At 40.0% G+C, this 11,641-nt stretch overlaps 1 pseudogene; it reads right to left on the bottom strand.

The window, feature by feature from the left end:
• Positions 1-10,184: 10,184 nt before the first annotated feature.
• LOC148775972 (cytoplasmic polyadenylated homeobox-like protein 2) overlaps positions 10,185-11,641 on the bottom strand; it is a 49,926-nt pseudogene continuing 48,469 nt past the window's right edge.

The following is an 11,641-nucleotide window of genomic DNA, read 5'->3' as shown; positions in this document are numbered from 1 at the left end:
CAAGTCCATTCATGTTGCTGCAGATAACTAAACTTCATTCTCTTTTATGATTGAACAGTATTCCATTGCATATACATGCCACATCTCCCATATTCATTCATCTGTTCATAACCACTTAGGTTGCTTCCATATCTTGCCTATTTGAAATAATGCTGCTACAAACATTGGGGTGCATTTATCTTTTCAAATTAGTGTTTATGTTTCTTTTGGACATGTTCCAGAAGTTGAACTGATGAATCATATGTTAATTCAATTTTTAGTTGTTGGTTTTTTTATTTTTTTTTTTCAGAAACCTCCATGTTTTTCACAGTGGCAGCACCAATTGACATTCCCACCAACCATGTACATGGGTTCCCTTTTCTCCACATCATTACCAGTATTTGTCATTTGTGTTCTTTTTCATAAAAGCCATTCTGACAGGTGGACTTCCAGGTGGTGCTAGTGGTAAAGGACCCACCTGCAAATGGGAGATGTGGGTTCGATCCTTCGGTCAGGAAGATCCCCTGGAGAAGGACATGGCAACCCACTCCAATATTCTTGCCTGGAGAATCCCATGGACAGAGCAGCCTGGAGGGCTACAGTCCATAGGGTTGCACAGAGCCTGACACAACTGAGGCAACTTAGCATGCACATTCTGACAGGTGCTAATACCTCACTGTGGTTTAGGTTTACATTTCCCTGATGTTTACCAATCAAGCAAGACATTTTGAACAACCAATGCATCAAAGAAGAAATCAAGAAATGGAGAACACTTTATACAGAGAAAATGAAAATACCACATACCAAAATTGATTGAAGACAGCATAGTTAAGAGAGAAGTTTATAATAAACACCCATGTTAAAAAGGAAAAAATAACTCAAATAAACAACCTAAGATTACATCTCAAGGAACTAGAAAAAAGAAAAAACACAAAGCCAAAAGTTGCAGAAGAAAATAATGAAGATTACATCAGAAATAAGTGAAACAGAGCATAAACATATTAAAAAAATCAAAACTAAAGTTGTTTTGTTTAAAGATCAACAAAATTGGCAAGCTGTTAGCTCTTCTAAGAAAAAATACAATTCTAAAAGATTATAATTCTGAAATAACTATATATTACAGGAAAAAGTACATGAATAAATTTATATTTGTGGAAGCAAGGCAAGGAAAGGAAATCACAAACATAAATACTAATGGTGAGAAAGAAACTATGAGGTGAATTTTAATTGTAAATTTAAAAAGCAAGAGAGTTCCAGAAAAACATCTACTTCTGCTTTGTTGACTAAGTAAAAACCTTTGACTGTGAGGCTCACAACAAACAGTGGAAAATTCTTCAAGAGATGGGACTACCAGACCACCTGACCTGACTCCTGAGAAATGTGTATGCAGGTCAAGAAGCAACAGTTAGAACTGGACATGGAACAATAGACTGGTTCCAAATCGGGAAAGGAGTACATCAAGGCTGTATACTGTCACTCTGCTTATTTAACTGATATGCAGAGTACATCATGCGAAATGCCAGGCTGGATGAAGCACAGCTGGACTCAAGATTGCTGGGAGAAATATCAATAACCTCAGATATGCAGATGACACCACCTTTATGGCAGAAAGCGGAGAAGAACTAAAGAGCCTCTTGATGAAAGTGAAAGAGGAAAGTGAAAAAGTTGGCTTGAAGCTCAAAATTCAGAAAACATCCGGTCCCATCACTTCATGGCAAATATGGGGAAACAACGGAAAGAGTGACAGACTTTATTTTGGAGGGCTCCAAAATCACTGCAGATGGTGACTGCAGCCATGAAATTAAAAGACGCTTGCTCCTTGGAAGAAAAGTTACGACCAACCTAGACAGCATATTAAAAAGCAGAGCTATTACTTTACCAACAAAGGTCCAGTTAGTCAAGCTATGGTTTTTTCCAGTAGCCATGTATGGATGTGAGAGTTGGGCTATAAAGAAAGCTGAGCGCCAAAGAATTGATGCTTTGGAACTGTGGTGTTAGAGAAGACTCTTGAGAGTCCCTTGGACAGCAAGGAGACCTAACCAGTCCATCCTAAAGGAAATCAGTCCTGAATATTCATTGGAAGGATTGATGTTGAAGCTGAAACTCCAATACTTTGGCCAACTGATGCGAAGAGCTGACTCATTAGAAGAGACCCTGATGCTGGGAAAGATTGAAGGCAGGAGGAGAAGGGGACAACAGATGAATGGCATCACTGACTCAATGGACATGAGTTTGAGTAAGCTTCAGGAGTTGGTGATGGACAGGGAAGCCTGGTGTGCTGCAGTCCATGGGGTCGCAAGGAGTCGGACATGACTGAGCGACTGAACTAAACTGATAATCTTCTTACTATTATTCAGAGATAAATTCAGCAAGATGATAGACTAGGAATCTCTGGTTTCTGTTCTCTCATGCTGCTGCTGGTAAGTCGCTTCAGTTGTGTCCCACTCTGTGCAACCCCACAGACGGCAACCCATCAGGCTCCCCCCTCCCTGGGATTCTCCAGGCAAGAACACTGGAGTGAGTTGCCATTTCCTTCTCCAATGCATGAAAGTGGAAAGTGAAAGTGAAGTCACTCAGTCGTGTCCGACTTGTAGCGACCCTATGGACTGCAGTCTACCAGGCTCCTCCGTCCATGGGATTATCCAGGCAAGAGTACTGGAGTGGGGTGCCATTGCCTTCTCCGACTATTCTCTCACAGCAACATTAAAAAGAAAACAAACTAGAGTCTTATTTCAATAAATTTATAAAAGCTCTCAGAAACAAAGATCTCCAGCAAACAAACAAATATGCAATCAAAGAAAAAAACACATTCAAAATGTTAGGAAATTTCATAGCATTTTGGTGTCTACACTTAGATTGCTGAGGCATCCATTTCACACTTCAGAGAGAGTTCTCTCTAATAAACACGTTGCTGGCCTTGTGACTAGATAAAGAACAAGACCCCTCTTCCCTCAGGCTTCTTCTAGAGACCTTGGTTAATTTCCATAAGTGACTATTGGAGCCCCTGGGTTTGTTTGTTTTTTAATATTTCTTTCCATCCTTTGAATTCAACAAGAAATAACGAGCCTACAAAACCCTAGGCCCTCACCCTGGACCCCAATAAAAGCAGAACCCCTGGCCTAGGCTTGTGCATGCATACTCTCTCTCTCTCTCTGTACACCCCACTGCCCCCACCTACACCTTACTGTTTGGGTGTTATGTTAATTTCCAGGTCCTGGTGATAGCAAGCTTTTCTTTTTTTCCTAAGTTTCCTAATGGATATTGCTTAAAAAGCATCTTGCAATTGTAATAACGATCACAAGGACATGTCTAAACACAACACTGGTTACTGATAGGCTGCAACTGACACAAAACAAAAGACTCCTTATGAAATGGTTTTGGAAAAGCAGTGTATCTAAGGGCAAAAGAATGAAGTTGGGTCCCTAACGTAAACATTCACTCAAAATGGATCACAGATTTAAATTTAAGAGTTAAAAGCATAAATAACTAAATGAAAATATAGGGTGAAAGTCTCAGGACACTGAATCGGCAATGGTTTATGGATATGAAGCCAAAAGCACAGGCAACAAAAGAAAAAAAATCAATACATTGGATTTCACTAAAATCAAAACCTTTCTTGCATTAAGAACACTACCAACAGAGTACAAAGGCAATACATGGAATAGGAGAAAGTATTACAAAAACAAATAAAAGACAAAGTATTAATATCCAGAATATATAAAGAACTACAACTCAGATAGGCTCTGAGTATTAACCAGGTAAAACTTAGACCAGCCCCCTGGACTTCCCACAGATTTTTTATATCATTGAATATGAGATCTACTTTAATCCCTCTGGATAGAAGGAAGAAACTGGGCTGCTCTCTCCAAGGGTAGCATGCTGAGGAGGTGTGATAAGGAAAATAAAAACAGCTAGAACTCAACCCAAAACACCAACCTTATTTTTAAGTGGGCAAAGAACTTTAATAGAACTTTCTCAAATATGTACAAATGGCAAAAAGAATATGAAAAAGTGATCAACATCACTTACTCATTACAGAAATGCAAATTGTTAGGTAGGTAGAATAGGGAAAAGGAGTCCAAAATGGCGGTGGCCAAAAGACAAGGAAGGGAAAAGCCGGCGAAAATAGAACAAAGGAAGGTCCGAGGACTGGAGTGAGGACCTCAGGTAAATCAAACAACACTCCTGGCTGGCCCAATTTATATAGGGCAGGCCCAGGGGGAAGAAAGCATATAAAAAGAGGAGCCAAAGCTAGCCTCTCTCTCTCTCTCCCGCGCGCTGAGCCGCTCTTCTCTTCGCGTCTTTGGACCGACGTGCCCTCACGCCTCGAAGATGGATTTTCCTGCTATCTTCTAAATAAAATAGAGCTGTAAAACTGAGCTGGACCTGAGAGCTGTAACACGGTCTGTCCAAGACCCAAGAACTGTGACATGCTGATGGGGCTTTAATGTCCATCACTCCAAATTTTTGTTGTGATGAGACAAAGAATTGAGGAACATACACACGCATGACAAAATGAAAACCACAACAAGATATCACTTGCCATGCATTCAGATAACGAATATGGGGGGAAAATGACAAGTGTTGATGAGGATATGAAGGAACTGGAAACTTAAGCATGGTTGGTGGGAAGAGAACATGTTGGAACCATTCTGGAAACTGCTGTGGCAGTTTGTCAAAAAATAAATATAGAATTAAAATGCAATCCACAACACTGAAGTTAACAGTGTTGAAGCTCATAACACTGTTAATCAGCTATATCCCAATACAAAATAAAAAGGTAAAAAAAAAAAAAAAGCTTGACACAACTGACCAAAAAAAAAACAACCCAAGACATGTAAACCAACAAAACAAAAAGGCAACCTACTGAATAAAAGAAGGTACTTGCAGACAATATGCCCACTAAGGGGTTAATATCCAAAATATATAAAGAATTCACACAACTTAGAAAAAACAGAACCAACTTGATTTTAAAATGGGCAGACGGCCTGAATAGGCATTTTTCTGAAGAAAACATACAGATGGCACATGAAAAGATGTTCAAACTGGGCTCTGTAACAACCCAGATGGGTGAGAGGGAGGTTTCAAGTGGAAGAGGACATATTTATACCTATGGCTGATTCATGTTGATTTTTGGCAGAAACCAACAGAATACTGTAAAGCAATTATCCTTCAAAAAAATAAATAATAAAAAAAAAAAGATATTCAACATCACTAATCATAGGGAAATGCAAATCAAAACCACAATATCTTACACCTGTCAGAATGGTTATTGACAAAAAAGACAAGAAATAGCAAGAACTGATAAGGATGTGGAGAATGTAAGCTGGTGCAACCTCTGTGGAGAACACTATGCAGGTTCCTCAAAAAATTAAGAATAAAACTATCATGTGATCTAGCAATTCCACTCCAGGGCACTTAACTGAAGAAAATAAAAACACTAATTTGAAAAGGTACCTGAGCTGTAATGGTCACAGTAGCATTATTTACAATAGCCAAGATATGGAAGTCACCTAAGTGTCCATCAACAGATGAATAAAGATGTAGTATATATTTACAATGGAATATCAGTTAGCCATAAAAATGAATGAAATTTTCTCATCTGCAACAACATGAATGGACCCGGATGATGTAAGTCTTAATGAAATTATTTAGTCAAAGATAAATATAGTATTTTTCACTTACACATGAATATAACAAATAAAACAAGTGAACAAATATAATAAAACAAAAAAATCACAGATTCAGAGAACAAACTAGTGGTTACCAAAGGGGAAGGGATAGGTACAGGGGCAAAACAGTAGTAGTTTATAACCTAAGAGTTACAAACTACTAGATATAAAATAAATTACAGGGATATAAAGTACAGCACAAGGAATAAGGTCAATTTTATAATAACTCTGCATGAAGTACATTCTATAAGAATACCTAGTTATTATGTGGTACACCTGAAACAAATATATCATGTCAACTACACTTCAATTTAAAAACAAAAAAAGTCATATCTATACTTGAGAAAAAAAACTGAACAAATTAGCAATACATGGAATCCTTGGCAGAAGGCAATGGTAAGCCACTCCAGTACTCTTGCCTAGAAAATCCCATGGATGGAGGAGCCTGGTAGGCTGCAATCCGTGAGGTCGCTAAGGGTCGGACACGACTGAGCGACTTCACTTTCACTTTTCACTTTCATGCATTGGAGAAGGAAATGGCAACCCATTCCAGTGTTCTTGCCTGGAGAATCCCAGGGACGGGGGAGCCTGGTGGGCTTTCGTCTATGGGGTCACACAGAGTCGGACACTACTGAAGTGACACAGCAGCAGCAATATAACATACTATAGTGAATGTGAAACAGGAAATGCAGACAGTGTTGCCAGTTGCCAGTATTCTCATGCTGTATTACTGCTATACTCAGTCAACACAGAAAAGTCAGAAAAAAGAATAAGGATTGTATAGAAATAAAAACGCCATCACACCACCTCACACCAGTCATGATGGCCATCATTAAAAAGTTTTCAAATAATAAATGTTGAAGAGGGTGTAAAGAAAAGGGAACCCTCTTACACCGTTGGTTAGAATGTTAATTGGCACAACCTCTATGGAAAAGATATAAGTATCTGAATGCAGAGTTTCAAAGAATAGCAAGGAGAGATAAGAAAGCCTTCCTCAGCGATCAATGCAAAGAAATAGAGGAAAACAACAGAAGAGGAAAAACAAGAGATCTCTTCAAGAAAATTAGAGATTCCAAGGGAACATTTCATGCAAAGATGGGCTCAATAAAGGACAGAAATGGTATGGACCTAACAGAAGCAGAAGATATTAAGAAGAGGTGGCAAGAATACACAAAAGAACAGTACAAAAAAGATCTTCACAACCAAGATAATCACGATGGCGTGATCACTCACCTAGAACCAGACATCTTGGAATGTGAAGTCAAGTGGGCCTTACAGAGCATCACTACGAACAAAGCTAGTGGAGGTGATGGAATTCCAGTTGAGCTATTTCAAATCCTGAAAGATGATGCTGTGAAAGTGCTGCACTCAATATGCCAGCCAATTTGGAAAACTCAGCAGTGGCCACAGGACTGGAAAAGGTCAGTCTTCATTCCAGTCCCAAAGAAAGGCATTGCCAAAGAATGCTCAAACTACCGCACAATTGCACTCATCTCACATGCTAGTAAAGTCATGCTCAAAATTCTCCAAGCCAGGCTTCAGCAATATGTGAACCGTGAACTCCCAGATGTTGAAGCAGGTTTTAGAAAAGGCAGAGGCACCAGAGATCAAATTGCCAACATCCGCTGGATCATGGAGAAAGCAAGAGAGTTCCAGAAAAACATCTATTTCTGCTTCATTGACTATGCCAAAGCCTTTGACTGTGTGGATCACAATAAACTGTGGAAAATTCTGAAAGAGATGGGAATACCAGACCACCTGACCTGCCTCTTGAGAAACCTGTATGCAGGTCAGGAAGAGGACGTCAAGGTTGTATATTGTCACCCTGCTTATTTAACTTCTATGCAGAGTACATCATGAGGAACGCTGGGCTGGAAGAGACACAAGCTGGAATCAAGATTGCTGGGAAAAATATCAATAACCTCAAATATGCAGATGACACCACCCTTATGTCAGAAAGTGAAGAGGAACTAAAAAGTCTCTTGATGAAAGTGAAAGAAGAGAGTGAAAAGGTTGGCTTGAAGCTCAACATTCAGAAAACGAAGATCATGGCATCTGGTCCCATCACTTCATGGGAAATAGATGGGGAAACGGAAACAGTGTCAGACTTTGTTTTTTTAGGCTCTAAAATCACTGTGGATGCTGATTGCAGCCATGAAATTAAGACGCTTACTCCTCGGAAGGAAAGTTATGACCAAGCTAAATAGTATATTGAAAAGCAGAGACATTACTTTGCCAACCAAGGTCCGTCCAATCAAGGCTCTGGTTTTTCCCATGGTCACATATGGATGTGAGAGTTGGACTGTGAAGAAAGCTGATCACCGAAGAATTGATGCTTTTGAACTGTGGTGCTGGAGAAGACTCGAGAGTCCCTTGGACTGCAAGGAGATCCAACCAGTCCATTCTAAAGGTGATCAATCCTGGGTGTTCATTGGAAGGACTGATGCTAAAGCTGAAACTCCGATACTTTGGCCACCTCATGCAAAGAGCTGACTCACTGGAAAAGACTCTGATGCTGGGAGGGATTGGGAGCAGGAGGAGAAGGGGATGACAGAGAATGAGATGGCTGGATGGCATCACCGACTCGATGGACATGAGTTTGAGTGAACTCCGGGAGTTGGTGATGGACAGGGAGGCCTGGCGTGCTGTGATTCATGGGATCGCAAAGAGTCGGACACAACTGAGCGACTGAACTGAACTGAACTATGGAAAAGACTATGGAAGTACCTCAAAAAACAGAATTGTCATATGATCCAGCAATCCCACTCCTGGGCATATATACAGATAATTTTTAAAAGATACATGAATCCATACGTTCATAGCAGCCCTATTTACAGCAGCCAAGACATGGAAACAACCTAAATGCCCATTGACAGGTGAATGGATTGTAGGAGACAGGAAGAATAAAAGAAAAGCAGGCCCCAGCAAGGGCTGCAAAAGAAATTTATAATTATTGATAAATTGGATGCTATAAGGCATGAGACTCTTGGAACAAGTCCAGAGGGAACAGTTCATAATCCTGAAAACAAGATATGATTCTGGGCTTGGAAAACCGACCCCAGGCTGTTTCTCAACTGGTGTCTCAGAATTACATGTTTTACATATCTGATGGAAAATCTATAGATAAGAATATTAATCTTAGTCACTTATTTGTTATTGATTACTGTTTCTTAATTACTCAATGGTTAATGATCATTTTGTTCTTTGGTCCTGAAGGCCACATGAATTATAGTTTAACTCCCCGCATATTCTTTCATTCATGACTGAAAGTATAATAAAGCTGGCTTGGATTCAGTTTCGTCACCTTCATCTTGGAGCAGTGTTGGTCCCCTGATCCTCGATTTTCTCTGAATTCTTGTGTCTTGTTTCTCATTCTCTCACCGTATCGTGCTTTTGCAAACCCTGCTTGTCGAGTCGTCTCGACAATGGATAACGATGATATGGTACATATATACAATAGAATACTACTCAACCATAAAAAGGAATGAAATAATGCCATTTGCAGATAGACCTAGAGATTATCACACTAAGTGAAGTAAATCAAAAAGAGAAAGACAAAAACCACATGATATCAGTTGTATGTGGAATCTAAAACATAGCACAAATGAACATATCTATGAAACAGAAACAAACTCACATACATAGAGGACAGACTTGTGGTTGCTAAAGGAGAGGGAAGGATTGGGAATTTGAGATAGGCAGATGCAAACTAGTATATATAGGATGGATAAACAACAAGGTCCTACTGTACAGCACAGAGAACTATATTCGATATCCTGTGACAAACCATAAAGGAAAAGAACATGAAAAAGAATATGTATATTATAAAAGAATATATATACACACATATGTAACAGTCACTTTGCTCTACAGCAGAAATTAACACAATACTGTAAAATAACTATAGTTCAATGAAATTTTTTTAAAAGAAAATATACCAATTAGACCAAAGTCAAAAAAAGAAAAATGTCATCATGGACAGATGAGGTAATTTTGTACATATGCAATCCAATCAGATGCTAGTTTATTCACATTTATATAAGCTATTTCATAATAAAGAAGGTATTTCTTATACCTTTGCTTTTCCTGTCACCCAAATGCAACTGTTCAGTGAATATAAACCCAGTCTACATTTAAAAAATGTTTGTTGTGTATACATGTATTTGTACCCAAGAATAATTACTACTTTATCCCTTATTTTCATAAATATCATACTATAAAACTAATTAGGCAACTTGATGTTTCGCTGAACGTGATTCTGTATCCTGAAGCTCAACATTATGAAAACCGTTTTAAAGTTGGAAGTTCACAGACACCAGGCCTTTCCTCAAAATCTCAGGTTAACAAGGTGACATGTAGATGCTCAACCGGGTATTCTCAGATATAGTGACATTTTGCTCCACATCCACAGGTGACTTGGTCACAACACTCTGGAGTCCCAAGCAGCAGCTCTCAGTGAAGAGGGGATGCTGTGGATTGCAAAGCTGACCCAGCATCCTCCTGGGGCTCTTTTATAGAGTATAATAGCTGGGCCTACAGCTCCACTGGAAGTTTCTGCCTTAATTGGGGAAATCTCAGTGAGGGGTGCTACCTTCTAGATGCATGCAGACCAACTGATGTTGCTGGTTTTTCAGTCAAGGCTGCAGTGAAATATATGGCTGCTGCCCTGGCTCCACGGAGCCAGTTTTGCAACAGCAGCCTCATAGGCCTCTCATCCAAAGGCTACTGCAGTTGTGACCTTACATTGCTTTTGTTTGTTTCGGCTTCAGCAGCTAATATATGATGGTTGTCCTGCTGCTACTGTGTTTGTTGATTTTTCGTTCCATACTCCAGCCCAGCTTTCTACACTTTTCTATATGCTGCCTGTTCTTGTTTAGTTGCTAAGTCGTGTCTGACTCTTATAACCCCCATGGACTGTAGTCCACCAGGTTTCTCTGTCCATGGGATTTTCCAGGCAAGAATACTGGAGCAGGTTGCCATTTCCTACTCCAGGGGATCTTCCTGACCTAGAGTTTAAATGCATATCTCCTGCACTGCAAGTGGATTCTTTAGCACCGAGCCACCTAGGAAGCTGAGTGGAGTAAGTCAGAGGAGGAGCAATATCATATAACATCCCATTCTGCTGCTATCCTTGAGATACTGAGCAATGACAACAGACCTTCTGTTCCTGTTGCTGCTGCCTCTCTCTGTACGCTACAAACATGGTGCAGAATGAAGGGCCTTGTATGCTGGCTTTCCCCTCTCTCAGGCTGGTCCCTCTCAAAACATGCTCGGAAGACTTAGGGGAATGGATATAACCAGTGAGAAACTACTGTACAGCACAGGGAACTCTACTCAGTGCTCTGTGGTGACCTAAATTGGAGGAAATCCAAAAACAAGGGGATGTATATGTGGCTGATTCACTTTGCTGGACAGCAGAAATTGACACAGTAGTGTAAAGCAACAATACTCTAATAAAAATTTTAAAAAAAAGAAAGATATTGATTTCTAGCTGGCAACTGGCTAGGCAGAACCAAGTTTACTTCCCATGTCACCTTGATACTCCAAAGCACAGCATGGCTCCTTTTCAATGCCTGGGACCATGGTCACCTAAGCCATCCCGTTGACTGGGAACTCCCTGTGTCTCCAGAGAAGGACAGCCACTACCCAGCAGAGCCTCCTGGGTGGAACAGAAGGTCTGTTAAGTGATGTAGTTGGGAGATTCTACCTGGGGATCCTGGAGGCTTAAATGCGAATGACCTTGGACAAGGAACTCACACAGTTTACTTGCAGTAAACATTCTGTGACTCTCTAGGTAGCAACTGGGCACTTGTGTTCTGGAACCAGTTCTGAAGAGAATAGTATTTTACTGAATTTACTTATCTGGCTAAATTCTACAATGTATTTCCTTAACGTAGGAGATGACTTTGCAGTTAAGCCTAACTATTATCACTGACTTTCCTCCTGACCTTGAGTAAGACAAAAAATAAAAGTCATCTTTCCCGAGGCTG

The sequence above is a fragment of the Moschus berezovskii genome, chromosome 12 (assembly GCF_049115385.1).
Source record: "Moschus berezovskii isolate FMDL1 chromosome 12, NW_MosBer_1.0, whole genome shotgun sequence".
NCBI lineage: Eukaryota > Metazoa > Chordata > Mammalia > Artiodactyla > Moschidae > Moschus > Moschus berezovskii.
Note: the sequence above shows the minus strand (reverse complement) of the source record. Positions and strands in the feature narration are given on the sequence as shown.